The sequence below is a fragment of the Balaenoptera ricei genome, chromosome 3 (assembly GCF_028023285.1).
Source record: "Balaenoptera ricei isolate mBalRic1 chromosome 3, mBalRic1.hap2, whole genome shotgun sequence".
Classification (NCBI taxonomy): Eukaryota; Metazoa; Chordata; class Mammalia; order Artiodactyla; family Balaenopteridae; genus Balaenoptera; species Balaenoptera ricei.
Genome location: NC_082641.1, coordinates 110,832,328 through 110,848,183, shown reverse-complemented (window position 1 = coordinate 110,848,183; position 15,856 = coordinate 110,832,328). Strand labels below are relative to the sequence as shown.

At 49.1% G+C, this 15,856-nt stretch overlaps 1 protein-coding gene across 4 annotated transcripts in view; it reads right to left on the bottom strand.

The window, feature by feature from the left end:
- Positions 1-15,856, bottom strand: part of RAD50 (RAD50 double strand break repair protein) — a 243,767-nt gene that overhangs the window by 172,161 nt on the left and 55,750 nt on the right. The gene's annotated exons all lie outside the window — the stretch shown is intronic.

Sequence of the window (15,856 nt, the reverse complement as noted above, 5' to 3'; positions counted from 1 at the left end):
CAGAGGTGTACACTAACGTTTCCCCCAAGCTCTTGGCCTTTGCATTTATTTATACTGTGCCTTGCTCTGCACCCACCTGCCCCCTCAGGCAGGCCCCAGCAGCCCCCAGCAGGCCCAGGGAGGCAAGTGTGAGTGTGACTTTTAAAATTGGAAACGTCATCTGACCACTAAGTCATGTGTGACCACACATGTACATGTGTGTAAATATGTACATTTGTCTTTTTATAAAACGTTAATTGTTTATAAGTGGTGTGGCCTTTTACTTAGACATAAATTAGATGATTTTACTTTTTGTAGACACATTCTGATGGACTCATTGTTGGCATCCTGCCTGAGCTTGCCTTTAGGGTGAGCGGTGATGTGCACCTATTGTGAAATCCTTTCAATTATGTTCATGGAGAAGGTGGCAGGAGAAGGGACAGTTATGGCACAGGGATATGCTCATGTAAATATAGTCACTTGCCCATGGCTTTATAGCCAGAGCTATGAGTTGAACTTGGGCTCCTGGGGCCTGGGGAGTGTTAGGTTTTGAGCTCTTCTGAGGAATGTGCCATAGACTCGAATGTCCTGCTAAATTCAAATGCAAGTGTACTCAGGTGCTACTCCAAAAAGTTAACAGTTGGCACAGCGTGGTCACTGGCAATCAGAACAGACACCAGCCCCCAAAAGGTTCCCGTGGCCTGCTGTGCCGCCAAGCAGTACTTGCTGTCCATTTGCTGCAGTGACAGGAATGTTCTGTCTCTGCACTGTCCACTGCAGTAGGTAGCGGCATACTTACATGTGCTAACCGAACACTTGAAATGTGGCCAGTGCAATGGAGGAACTGGATTTTTAATTTTTTTTTTTTTTTGTCTGCGCCACGAGGCATGCGGGATCTTAAGTTTCCTGATCAGGAATGGAACCTGTGCCCCCCTGCAGTGGAAGTGTGGAGTCCTAACCACTGGACCACCAGGGAAGTCCCTGGATTTTTATTTAATTAGTTAAAATTTTAAAAGCCATATGTGGCCAGTGGCTACCATATTGGACAGTACAGGTCGATGCTGGATTGGGAGCAGATTTGAGGGGGAAGGGCTGGGGTGGTTGGAGGACACTGGGGACAGGGGCTTGAGGCTGACTGTTCAAAAGTATTTTACTATTTTGACAGTCAATAATAACTGGTGCTGAATACCAGCCTGCAGCGTGCTGTGAAACAGCTCCATGCACAAATGTGTTAGGAAAACCGTGGATGACCTTACATGAAGCAGGCTTCCTTCTTCCGCATCTTTTCAGGGTTCTGGCTGGGCTAATAGAGACTCACAGCATCTCTGTGAAGGGATATCTTTGATCAGAACAGTGTTTCTGAAAACCACAGGCTGGGAATCACTGATATATGGCAATGAAGGGTCTCAGATAAGAACCAAGTCACAGTGTCTGAGAGGCAGAGATCTGGAAATAGGCTTTTCTCATTTCCCTCCACAGTCTGGCCCTGGGGCTAAACAGCACCCAAAGCAGTAGGCAGGCTGGCCAAGGGAAGCCAGCAGGCATCACTAGCACCGTCTAGGGAATGAGGCCATGGCAGTGAAGGGGTCACTCAGGGAAACCAAGCCCTGTGGACACATCTTTCATATTCTTGGTCCCAGAAACCCCCTTGTAGGGCCTAGCCATCTGGAAGGAGTGTGGGAGAGGGAAGGCTGAGTGGGAAAATAACGAAAAAACTGGAAAATGGGCGAAGTTCAGTCAGATGTTCTCTGCAAAGCTTGGGAAGTATTGTTCCCTGAAGGGCAGGTGGCCCTCCTGCTGGGTAGGCATTCTGTTTGTGGATGCCTGGATAGACCAGTCTCAAGCACTGCCCATCAGAAGATCCACCTGGATTTTTCAAGAGTTAGCATCATCTGGGGGCCAAAGGGGAGGGATAAGATGACTTTTCCCAGCTCTTGCAGGGCCCCACCCTTACTGAGGAAAATAGGATGGGGAGGCTAGCCTCCTATGGCTTCTAACTGGGGGCTTGGCAAGGTCTTTTAGTGCGTGGCTTTTCCAGCTAAGGATGGTTGGGAGTGGTGTGAAGCCAGGTAGAGTAGACCCACGAGGGATGGGGAGGAAGGGATGCAACCCAGAGCAAACAGCATGGACAGCTTCTGACTTCTCTCCTCTTGTCCTTCGACGTATTCCCTGACAGAGAGTAGGCAGTGGATATGTTGAAGTCCCAGGCAGGTGTGGAAATCTCTCAAGTTCTAATATGCAAAGTTCATCACTTGTAAGTTACCAAAATGGGAGAGGAATTCCATCAGTGAGGTCCCAATCTCTACAGCCAAGATGGAGTCCTGGTCTAACTCTTCTTACCCTAGGCATCCTAAACAATTGGAACCAACTCCTTGGAATGTCCAGGGAGGGACCCCAAAAATCTACCCCTCCCCATCACAAGGGAGCTGAGTCCTAGGGACCAGACATGGAGGAGTAGTGTGGGATGGAGCCAGGTTTTCCAGGATGGTGAGCTGTCTCACCACACCCCACCATGGACCTCAGCCCGTGCCTGACAAGAGTAACAGTAAAGTCCAAATGCTCACCTAAGGATGATGGCAGCTGATACTAACTCATTAGCCAAACAGTGCCTGAAATGGAGCAACATCAGTATAATCTGTGTCAAATTTGGGCAAAATAATTTAAATTCATTCGAAGAATCTGCCAGTGCTTTTGTGGCTCACTCCCAAGAATTTCAGTTTAAGTGCTAATGGTAGAAGCTCTTGGCTGAGGGACTAGGAGTTCATTGAAAGACCTGTTTCGCTGGGGTTGTGATAACATCATTGTCATGAAGGACCACTTTCCAATGGGGTAAACCGGCAATGTGGGGCTCAGGCACACCAGCTAGAACTCCTGCCCTGCCAAGTCTATAGATGTTCAAGGGCATTTCTGGTTAGTAATAGGAGTTTCCTTGCCTTACTTCAAAGGTGTCACTTTAATTGGGCTGTTACTCATTCAGCTTACTTGGCAATAGGAAAGAAGCTAGAGGCTAATATGCTAGCTTCCCATACAAAGGCTCATGGTGGCAGAAGACCTTTAGGAAAGACATGCAAACCATCCCTTCTTGATATATCAGTATTCAACATCTCTCAGTGCACTGTGTGCAAGATAAGCGCATCCTCAGATCTCTCTGGAAGTCTTGGGTGGGGGCTGCCAAAGACAGAACTGAAGTCTTGGAAAAAGTCTTGGGCCTGGTTGGAGGTGAAGTCCTTTCCTCTGCAAGTGATGCCCCCAGGCTGGTGGGGCTGGGTCATACCCAGGCTGTCATTCTCTGGGACCATTTGGTCTTCTTTCACATGGTTTGCACACATCCAAAAATCCTTGTATTAGTGGGGTACAGGATTCCTCAGCAGCCCTGTTGGAGCACCCAGGAAGCTTTTGCCTGTCAGACGTAATGCCCTTTCTTAATCTGGGCACAGCTAACCCTCCTATCATGAGAATGTTTGAAATTCATCAGAACTCTGCACTAACCTTTCCCCACTTGTGCCAGCAGTCACAGGGGCAGAGGCTTGGAGGGTGAATGAGGAGCTCATGTACTTCCTTTTCCAGGAGTCAAAGTACTGGGCAGAATAAGACTTGTCTTTGTCAGCCAGGGCTAGACTTGTGAGTCCAAGTCTAAGGCAGCACAAGGGCATAGCTGGTTGGCTACATGGTTTTCCTAGCTCCAGGCAGCTCCCAAGAGACCCATTTCTGCTGACTTCCTAGGGGTGGGGAGTTGTAGAAGAACCCCCCACTTCTGCAGGCTCAACGGTGAGGCAGGCCTACGGAGTCTGTGTTGGGTTTAATTTCAATTGGGGAGATACCAGAGGCAATGAGGCAAGGACATGGGGGCTGAGTACAAGGGGAGAGACAGACATTCACCCACCACACCATCCCTCATCCAGCTCCACGAGCTCAGAAAGGAGCAGAACTGAAAAGGACCTCACAGTCCAGCTGGATAATGACAGCACAGCCTTGAGTGCTCACTTTGCATCAGGCACTGTGCCAAGCACCCTGTATGCACCATGGCACTGGCACCCCACCACAGCCCCTGTTCACAGACACGGAAACCAAAGCTCAACCAGCACAAGGCGCTTGTCCAGGATGATTCAGTTAATCAGTATTGGGCCTGGATTCCAACCCACATCTGTCTGTGCCCGGAACCCAGACTGTTTCCACGATGTCAGGCTGCCCACAGAGGTGGAAACTGAGGCCTGGGGAAGAAGTTTGGAAGAGCTTGCCTGGGGCAGCTAGCACCTCATGCCGAAAAAGCATTTGGGAACACAGAGGGAAGGCAGCAAAAGCTGCAGCTGCTCTGGACACTGTGTGGGACCCCTGCCTTCAGCTCCCTGCCCTAACCCCAGGCAACATGGCTCTGCAGCTACAGGCCCCAGGGACCCGGGGAGGTGAGTTTTGACTTGATCCTAAAGAGAAGCGATGCAAATGCCCTAGAGGCCACCTGCAGTTCGATGGGTGAGGCCCCCAGGGGATGGAACACAGGCCCGTAACTTGGCTTCAATGCAGGGGGCACCTCAGCCACGCATGTCCGTTTGTGAACCAGCTCCCAGCTCCAGGGGACTCTGGCCTGCTAGGCCTTATCCCAGCTCTAGGGATTAAAAAGGACTTTTTCAAGATGGAGGAATCAGTCTCCCTGACTTCAGACTATACTACGAAGCTACAGTAATCAAGACAGTATGGTACTGGCACAAAAACAGAAACATAGATCAATGGAACAGGATAGAAAGCCCAGAGATAAACCCACGCACATATGGTCACCTTATCTTTGATAAAGGAGGCAAGCATATACAGTGGAGAAAAGACAGCCTCTTCAATAAGTGGTGATGGGAAAACTGGACAGGTACATGTAAAAGTATGAAATTAGAACACTCCCTAACGTCATACACAAAAATAAACTCAAAATGGATTAAAGACCTAAATGTAAGGCCAGACACTATCAAACTCTTAGAGGAAAACATAGGCAGAACACTCTATGACATAAATCACAGCAAGATCCTTTTTGACCCACCTCCTAGAGAAATGGAAATAAAAACAAAAATAAACAAATGGGACCTAATGAAACTTAAAAGCTTTTGCACAGCAAAGGAGACCATAAACAAGACCAAAAGACAACCCTCAGAATGGGAGAAAATATTTATAAATGAAGCAACTGACAAAGGATTAATCTCCAAAATATACAAGCAGCTCATGCAGCTCAATATCAAAAAAACAAAGAACCCAATCCAAAAATGGCAGAAGACCTAAACAGACATTTCTCCAAAGAAGATATACAGATTTCCAACAAACACATGAAAGAATGCTCAACATCATTAATCATTAGAGAAATGCAAATCAAAACTACAATGAGATATCATCTCACACCAGTCAGAATGGCCACCATCAAAAAATCTAGAAACAATAAATGCTGGAGAGGGTGTGGAGAAAAGGGAACACTCTTGCACTGTTGGTGGGAATGTAAATTGATATAGCCACTATGGAGAACAGTATGGAAGTTCCCTAAAAAACTAAAAATAGAGCTACCATACGACCCAGCAATCCCTCTACTGGGCATATACCCTGAGAAAACCATAATTCAAAAAGAGTCATGTACCAAAATGTTCATTGCAGCTCTATTTACAATAGCCAGGACATGGAAGCAACCTAAGTGTCCATCATCAGATGAATGGATAAAGAAGATGTGGCACATATATACAATGGAATATTAGCCATAAAAAGAAACGAAATTGAGTTATTTGTAGTGAGGTGGATGGAGTTAGAGTCTGTCATACAGAGTGAAGTAAGTCAGAAAGAGAAAAACAAATACAGTATGCTAACACATATGTATGGAATCTAAGGGAAAAAAAAAAGGTCATGAAGAACCTAGTGGCAAGACAGGAATAAAGACACAGACCTACTAGAGAATGGACTTGAGGATATGGGGAGGGGGAAGGGTAAGCTGTGACAAAGTGAGAGAATGGCATGGACATATATACACTACCAAAGGTAAAATAGATAGCTAGTGGGAAGCAACCACATAGCACAGGGAGATCAGCTTGGTGCTTTGTGACCACCTAGAGGGGTGGGATAGGGAGGGTGGGAGGGAGGGAGATGCAAGAGGGAAGAGATATGGGAACATATGTATATGTATAACTGATTCACTTTGTTATAAAGCAGAAACTAACACACGATTGTAAAGCAATTATACTCCAATAAAGATGTTAAAAAAAAAAAAAAAAAAGGACTTTTTCAGCTGCGTTTCTGTCCGAGCAAGGCAACGGGGTCTCTCTCGTTCTCCTGCTTTAAATCAGACCCTTTGTTGAGTCCTGGGATCCTCAGAGATCTGGACTCTGGGTAACTGTATGAGCCAAGCCCATCAAGGGTGCATCCTAACTCACAGCCACAAGGCTGGGGCCACCCTCTGCCTGTTTTGAGTCTAATCCTGGCTTCCTGGTCCCTGAGAAAACCCAGTGCCCCTGGCAGCTGGCTGATTGCTGCCCTACATCAGGTGGGCTCTCAGACTCACTGGCAGTTTCCCTTCAGGGAAGGCCTCCCCCGCCCTCCAGACTCTGCTGAGAGGAAGCAAGGGTGGCTCTCACTTCCGTTCCTGGCCACATGCCTTGGATTGGCCTGGGTCCTTCTAAGTCTCTGCCATCCCCTTTTCCTTACCATCCAGGTGGATACGGGGTGTCTGGTTCTACTATCAACCTCTCCCTCACGCTGCCCATCCTGAATCCGCCGAGATTAGGGCAGGTGCAGTGAGTTCTTCCACAGCAGTTAAAAATATCCAGCCACACCTTTGCTCAGACAGGTGAAGAGGTACGCTTGGGATCATAGTTCAGGAGCAAAGTAACTGGCCCAGGCCACATGAGCCCTGGGGTGGGGGTAGGGTGAATCATGTGCCAGGTTTCTCTGAGAAAGCTGACTTCATGGAACGAGGAAGTTGTTCGGTTGTGTGGAGCTGGTGTTTAGGGATCTGGGGTGAACAGGGAGAGAGGGAGTCATTAGGGCAGAAGAGCAATTACTTTCCTTAAAACTGAGAAAAAGTCAAGAAGTCCTTTCACGTTGCCCATACAACCGCAATGGTGGACTGGGGTGAGGGCTGCTGTCCTTGCCTGTGGGAGGTGAAGGGTGGTTGCCTCTGCTGGGGACTCAGGGCTCCCCTCCCAGTGCTCCTTCTGGGCTTGCCAGGGTGAGGGCTGAGCTCCTAGGTGTGTGGGGTGGGGTGTGGCAGAGGAGGGCCTGAAGGGTGTCCAAACTTCTAAGACGCAGAACAGCGTCTGAAAACAGCTCATCACCACCCTTCTGTCGTGCACTGGCAAGCAGCCAGAGTTCTCCTCCTAGGAGACCATCTGCCCCCACTTTGGGGGCCTGCCTCAGGACACTTGGGAGGACCCCAGTTTTGGCCTCTGGCCAGACTGAGACACATGCAATGCAGTCCTGGGGCCCTCCAGTATCTGACGGCTCACACAGGCAAAACCTCAGCAGCCAGTGCCTGTCCCCTTCCTGTCTGCTACTCCCCACATGCCCAACCTCTCCAACCAGACTGGAAGCTCCCCAGAGGCAAGCAGCTCATCTCCTCCATATTCTCACAGAAGGAGATCCTGCTCAGGCAGGAATGGCACTTGAGAACATCTCTTGCAAAATGCTGGGTCAGCAAAGCCCTGCAGTTAGCATCTGCTCACCTTCTCTACCCACTGTCCACCTGGCTTTTCTGAGTCCTTCCTTGGGGGACAATCCAGGCTGGACTCTGGGGGTGCAGGGAGAAGGCTGAGAGACAGGGAAGGCACAGAGTGGTAACTAGCTCTGACCCTGCGGTAGAGCCTTGGGCAGAATGGGCCATGACCAACCAGCCCAGGACAAGAGCCACTGTGTCCCATGACATGCAGCACAACCCATCTGTGTCCCCTCAGCAGGCCTGCTGGAGATGGAAGGCTGAGTCACTAATTACTTTCTTTTATTAAAAATGTACACAAGTAAAAGGAACATGGTTTAATTGTACAGAGTAAGAAATACAGATGAGTAAATAGAAACATTAATTAAAGCCACCTGCAATACACCACCCAAAAGTAATCATGCTGTTAAGTGTTTAGAAACCGGGTACAAACACAATTCTTCACCCCCCTGTGCATATATTTAGGAGCTCTGTCCCATGCAGATACAGGCATGGGTCCAGGAACACTGCAAGCAGGGATCTATACTTCCCCGGCACTCGCTTGGGGCCCTTCCCCAGCCCCCAGATCTCTCTGCTCCCAGATACCGTGCAGAGGTTGGCATCCAAGAGTCCAAAGGGCTAGCCATCCAGGCTGACAAGGTAATCTATAGTAGATTAGGAGGGGCAAAGGGCCTTGGAGGCAGGATACCAACTGTCCCAGTTTGCTCAGGACAGATGAGTTTGCTGGGATGTGGGAATTTTCAGCGCTAGAACTGAGAAAGTCCTGGGCAAAATGGGGTGAGTTGGTCCCTCTACTTGGAGGACCAAAGGCCTTGTCCAGCCCCTCCTTCTCTGCGTTGCCCACTGGCCCTCCTACTGAGTCTTATATCCCTGGGGACCTCAGCAGGCAGCTCAGGGACAGAGGTTCCGCAGGGCCCACTGCTTCCTCAGGCTCCCACAGAGTTCCAGCCTGAGGCCCAGGGAAGGAGTGGGGAAAGGGAATGAGTAAAGGCAGACAGGCAGTCATACTGAGGAAAGGGGCCAGCTGACCTCTGGCTGTCAAGGGCAGCCAGGGATGCTGAGGTGGAGGGGCTTCAATATTTGGCTGCCTGCCCCTCCAGGCCTGGAGCTTCCCTTAGAATTCAGTGCCTTAGTTCTCAGAGGCCCCAGTCCTTGGAAGCCCTAGGGTCTTTGGGTGGGAGGTGCTCAGCCCCCAGGGCTTCCCGCAGCCCTGCTGCATCCAGCCGTGCATCCCCCCTCCTCCATGTCCACACCCGCTGGCGCTTCCTGCCTAGCCCATCTCCACCTAAGACTGGGCGCAGAGCATGGGAAAAGAGGAATCCAGGACAGGTTGAGCTGAGTGAGGAGCAGAACAGGTGGGAGGGGACCTAGGCATAAAGGACCCTCCTAATAAGAGTGGGCACATCCTGACTGTGGTCTGGCCCGGCCTGCTTTCTATGCCTGAGAATGGAGCCCTTGGAGAACCCAGAGGAGTAGGCAGAATAATGGTCCATGGTGGTATAAAGACGTCCACATCCTAATGCATGGAATCTGTGACATGGCAATGGGGAATGAGGTTGCTAATTAGCTCACTTTAAAATAAAGAGATTATTCTGGATTATCTGGATGGGTCCAATGTAATCGCAAGCATCCTTAAATGAAGAAGGAGACAGAAGAGTCAGAATCAGGGAGGCAGCATTATGTGAAAGACTTGACCAGCCATTGCTGGCTTTGAAGATGGAGGAAGGGGCTACAAGGCAAGGAATGCAGGTGGTCTCTAAAAGCTGGCATGGGCGAAGAAGCAGATTCTCTACTAGAGTCCCCAGAAGGGAACGCAGCCTGCTGACACCTTGAGTTTAATTCAGTAAGACCCATTTTGGACTTCTGACCTAGAGAACTATAAGATAATACATTTGTGTTGTTTTAAGCCACTTAATTTATGGGAATTTGTTACAGCAGCAATACTGGGATACCACCTGAAGGATGTAACTGCTCAGGATCCCCTGGTTAGAGTCAGTCTCACAGCGTCCCACAGTCGCTCTGTTAAAGAGCCGACTCTGTCCTGGGAGACACTGTGACTCTGGAGCCCTGCGCAGGGAATGGGCCTCCGTGACTTTGGGTGGGTCAAGAAGGATGCCGAAGAATAGTGCCTCTGCTGGATGTGCCTACAGGAAACAGCTGTCTCCTTGAACCTATTCCCCAAAGCTCCAGTGGTTCTGGCTCTGAGCTGTCCAGGAAGAGCTGCCCTGAGGTCAGGCTACCCAGCACATCCAGCCAGAGCCGGCAGGACTTGCCTTAAGACTCCCAGGGTGGCATTCTGTGTCCTTTCCACACACCCATAATGCTCACAGCTCTCTCAGTCTTTGGCCTCACTAAGGGAATTCAGTTTGGCTTAGGAAAACCTAGGACTAGAGAGAAAAAAGTTTAGAGGAAAAAAATCACTAAAGTGGATGTCAGCCAGATCTTCATAAAATCCCCGCTTTGCCGCTTACTAGCTGTGTGGCCTCAAATAAGGCGCTAAACCTCTGGGAGCCTGCTTCTCATCCAGAAAAGGTATAACAGCTTTTGTCTTACCTGCCTCACAGTGTGTGTGAGTCTCAGGTCAGATAATGCATGAGAAAATGCTGTGCTGCACAGACTGAGGTGCTGTTGTTATTAATGAGCAATAACGATCACAGCCCCACAGACTTCTGTATGGAGTGGATGATCATACATCCTGTGTCAGGGAAGGAAGGGTGAGTGCAGACTCATCAACTCTGCCTTGCCCACAGGCAGGAGGCTGCACCCTGGCCAGGAGAGGAGAGAAGGCCTTGTCTTTATCTGAGCCACTGCTTCAGAGCTCAGACCGGACGTGAGACAGAGCCACCCTGCAGCCCGCAGGATGTCCTCCCAACCACCCGCAGACTGGGGCTTTGCACCTTTTCTTTCCCCTAAGAAAAAAAGTTTTCTAGAGTTTCTTTTGCATAAAAAACAGTCCCTCCTTCTCATAAAATACTCACGATTTTACAGGGAAAAGTTGGAACATGAAACTGTACACAATACAATTCCAATCTAATGAATATATAATATATAATTTTATATGTGGGATACCTACTGGAAGAAATGCATCAGAATACTAATGGTGGTATCTTTGGTAGGACTACAGGTGATTATATTTTCTTCTTTATATTTGTATAAATTAAAAATGCTCTAAAATGACTTATAAGTACTTTTACATTTAGAAAAAATTATATATATATATGTATATATGAAAAATGCCAGGGACTTCCTTTTGTAGAACCACAAACTGTGCTAGAAGAGTCATTTGAGCTGGGTTCTGCACAGGCAGGAGTCCTGACCCTGGCCCTTGCTGCGGGATCTCGGAGAGACTCAACTACTTTCCCGCCCTGGCCTCTGCTGGCCCGGTGAGACTGGATGCTGGACAAGATGCTCTCTAGGATTCTCTGCAGCTCAATAATTAAAGTATTCGTCTTAGTCTCATCCATCCCTGCTCCATGCTCAGCTTCCAGTGGCTTCTCCTTACCACCTCCCTCACCAGCCTCATTTCTCCCAGACCTGCCCTGGGAGTCGCTAGCTCCTGGCATTTGCCTGCATCACAGACTGTACTTCTCAGAGCCCTGCCCTTCCTTGAAGAACAAAGCCTGGCCAAATCCTATGCAGCCTGCTGGCCTGCAGTGAACCCTGCTTCCCTCTAACTTGTACATAACAATAGCTACCGTTTATTGACTGTTAACTTCAGGTCGCACAGCAAAAGTGGTCTCATTTAATCCTAGGCCACCAGCAGCTGCAGAGACTAAAATTTGAACGGCACCCCCCTGGAGTTGTGCAGTGTAGTGACCCTATTTGATCCTCTTTGGCCTCTGAGGGTTGTATTGTTATTCTCATTTCACTGACAAGATAACTGAGGCTCAGAGAGGTCAAGCCAACTCACCCATGGTCACACAATGGGTTTGTGGCAGAGCTAGGACTTGATCTCTAGAGATTTCAAGTCCAGTGTTTTTTCACTCCCACAGTGGTGTCTTTCTCAACAACTCCCACATTCCAGCACTGGAAGGCAGGGAGGATGTATTCTGAGCTGAACACACAGAGGGCACCCAATGAATGTCTGAATGTCTGGTGGTGTGGTGTGGATCACAGTGAGTTCAACCATTCAATCAACAAGTCTTCCCAGAGTGTCTGGGAGCTCTGGGGGCAGGGACAGGCATATTCTGTTCACCGCTATATTCCAGCACCTAGCAGTGCCTGACATATAGTACATGCTCAATAAATGACACTGAATTCATGATTGTTCATTCAAATAAAGAAAACAATAAAGTAAATAATAGGAGCTAATATCTATGGAGTGCCTACTTCTAGCCAGCTCTCAGGGAGTCTCCAGGAGAGTTGAGGAGAAATACAACACTGTGACAAGGACTACAGCTTGGGGTTTTATATCAAAAAAGTGTCTACATAAAGCCCATGAGAACACCAAAGAAAGAAAGAAAGGCACTCAGCAGTGACCCTGAACCTTCCTACCATGTCAGAGGCCATGCCAGCAGCGGTCACCATCACAGCTTGAATACACTGACGGTCAAAGCACACAAACCCAAATTTGCCATCTGCATCCATGGTTCTGCCTGTTCAGACCATGTCTGGATCCTCTTATTGCCTCTCCAGACTGGATAACCAGAATACTGGATCTATAAGACAAATGGTTGTGGAAACTGGTGATGTTTAGCTTGGAGAAGAAAAAGGAGGGTTATCTTTTAACACCTGACAGGCTGCCATTGGGCCAGAGCCCTGGGTACCTCCTGAGGAAGTCTGCTGTAGCTGGCTGGGATGTCTGGAGATGGACCTGAGAAGCAGGGTGTCTGGTAGGCTGCCCCTCTGGGACCTGATGAGGCCTTACTCTCTACAGCATATATTCTACACATTGGCTCACACACAAACGTTTATTAACTGTCATTCATGGCCTACTCCAGGCTAGGGAAATAAGGATGAATAAAACAAGCTTGCCAGCTTAGAAATGCCAGCACCCTAGGAGGCAGAGTCAGGAAAGCCTCATCCTGTAGCCTTAGACTCCTTATTGTGCATCCTAAAAGGCCCTGTCTCAGCCACTGCTGAAGGCCATTTTCTTCCAGTATTCTGAAGGGGTCAGTCATATGGCAGATAATCAACAAATATACACATCCCTGAAGAGGGGATCCTGGGATGGGAACTCCAGCTGAATCAACCCTCTGTGGGGGCCAAGCAGGCTGGTTCCCAGGTATGGTCTTTGCACGTGTCCTTCTGCCCCTTCAGATCCCCTCAAGTCCAGCCAGGTCTTGACCGTGGTGTGATCCGGTCCCTGTTTCCACAAGCACTGGTTCATCGTCCCCAGCTGCAGTGATATGTCAAAGGATATCCTTCAATCCTAAATTGCATAATGGTTTTTATCTTCCATTTCTTCCAAGGCTCCTCATCTGCAGTAAAAGTTGTGGTTCAGCAAACAGTGTGGAACTCCTGAATGCCAAATTCCAAAAAAAGGCTCATGTGGGGTAGAGCTCATTCTGCTGTCCTGTCCATTCACTGCACTGTTCAGTGCTAGAAATGACACGTACACTATTTTTTTTTTTTTCAAAACAATAATTATGCAGAAAAATGCACAAAGCATATGTTTAGTTTAATAAGTATAAAATAGAAAGCAAATATCTGTATAACCATCACCAGGTCAAGAGATAAAACAATGCCAACGCCCTCAAAGACCCCTATGCCCCTCCTTATCACAACCCCAACCCTCCCCTGTGCTCATGACTAAATTGACTTTTTTTTTTTTTGGCTGCATTGGGTCTTCACTGCTGCACGCTGGCTTTCTCTAGTTGCAGAGAGCGGGTGCTACTCTTCGTTGTGGTGTGTGGGCTTCTCATTGTGGTGGCGTCTCTTGTTGCTGAGCACAGGCTTCAGTAATTGCAGCACGCGGGCTCAGTAGTTGTGGCGCACGGGCTTAGTTGCTCTGCGGCACGTGGGATCCTCCCGGACCAGGGCTCGAACCCGTGTCCCCTGCATTGGCAGGTGGATTCTTAACCTCCGCGCCACAGGGGAAGTCCCCTAAATTGACTTTTGTGATAATAATTTCTGTGCTTTTTATAGTTTTACCTCCTCTGCATATATCCTTAAACAATACAGTTCAGTTTTGCCAGTTGTTAAACTTTTCATGAAAGGAATTGTACTGTGTGTATTCTTCTGCAGTTTCATTTAACATTATGTTGATGAGAGTCACAGTATTATTACAGTATTATTATCCAATATTACAGTATTACAGGTCGCAGTAGTTCATTCATTTTCACTGCAGGAATACTGCTCAATTTATTTGTGAATATTGTGGTGCACCTGAGTGAGACTTTGGTTAGAGCAGATTCTGAGGAGTGGGGCTGCTGGGTTACAGGGTACATGTATTTTCATCTTTACCAGATCACTTACGTATTTTTCAATTCTGAAAATGTTTCTCAGGGAAGCAGTGCTGTATCTGGGATAGAGGAAATGAGGGATGCCTGCCCTTGCAGTCTGACTGGCCTACGCTCGGTCCTCCAAACTTGCCCCCTCCAGCCCAGCCATCCTGTCCCCTCCGGCACTCACAGGCCGGGGCCTCTCGCGGCAGGATCCTCTCCAGCCTCCCTGCTTCAGTGATGTAGTTGGGTGAGAGCGGGAGGAGGCTGAGAATGAGGAAGTGGAAACCAAACATGAGGGCCACAGAGAAGTCCGGTCCACAAATCTCAATGTTTCAGCAGCACACTCCATGCAAGAGGAACGTGCAGGGTGCCTGTGGAGCACACCTACCAGGCTCCAAGCCTACAGGTGCCAAGGTGTGCCACGGGACCAGCCGCCACTCTGCACTAGGTTCCTGCACCTAAGTCACTCCACGTAATCCACACCCCATACCCGTGAGGTAGGTGTTATCATCCCATGCCACAGATGAAGACACTGAGACACACAGACACGGAGCAACTGGCAATATAGTACAACAGCTAATAGTGTAGGATCTGGATTTGTTTAAATTGGCTTTAAATTGTGGCTTCCCTACTTACTGGTGCAACACTGGGCCGGTTACCTTCTTCAGCCTCAGTTTCCTCATCTGTAAAATGCGGCTAATTCACTTACAGGGTTATTGAGAGAGTTAAAAGAGATAATGTGTAGAAGGAGCTTAGCAGAGCGCCTGGCACAAAGGAGGAATGAACAGAACTATGAAACAGGAGCTATGGAGTTCCAAGGTTGACAGCTAGGACAAGGTGGGAGTGGGAGGGAACAACTCTTCTTGGCAAGCTGGGAGCAGGCCGTCAAGCTGACGGTGCAGATCGGTGCTGTGTGAAGACTCACTGGAGTGCTGGCCTGGTCGACTCTGAAACGTGGGCACCCAGGCAGTCCTGGCACCCTGGCACCTTTGCCCAGAGCTCTCTACCTATCTGTGGCTGCCTCAAAGTGCAGTGATTCCTGACAGGGAGCAGCTGGATCCCTGCACATGAGGAAGCTTCAGTCCAGCTTCAGCGCTGGCCCGCAGAGGCCGCATTGGCTGGCAGCAGCAGTGGCAGCCAATGGGCAGCGAAGCCTGTTGCTAAGGTCACTGGTGAACCTTATTTGGCGACATCGGGCTGACCCTGCATTCACCTCTGAGAACTCTGGGAAACGCCAACCACAGATGTGAAGTGAACATCTCAAAACCACAACTGCATTTCCTTTGAGAAAAGATTCGGCTCTCCTCTCCAGCCTGCCTCTCTCGGGCTGGATGCCTTTTGTACAGTGGCTTGCAACCTCAAGAGAGAAGAGCCTTGGCGGGGAGTCGGCTACACACCCATCCTGGGCAGGCCTCTCCCGTCCCTGGGAGAGGGCAGGGGCTACTGCACAGGCGACCCCAGGACCCACCAAGGATCTGAAAGGCTTCTGTTCTCGCCCCAGCAGCTGCCGACCTCCAGCCCAAGCCTCCCTGCACACACCCTCAAGTGTTCCTGGACCCACTTCCTGTAGCCTCGGGAAGCTGCTGGTATGAGGAAGACCCACGGCACGCAGGGAGGAAGTGGGCCTTGCCCAGGCCCTTAACATCTGCACCGGCCACGCTGTTTCAGTGCAGCCTACAGCTCAAACGGTTGGCGGTTTCAGTTTTTCACCTTCCTTTGGTGCATCTTCTAGCTTAACATTAAATAAGTAAAACTGTTGCCCCACCCCAGGCAAATGTGGGAGGGAAGCTGTGCCTTCACTATTTCCAAAATAACACTCTCCTCT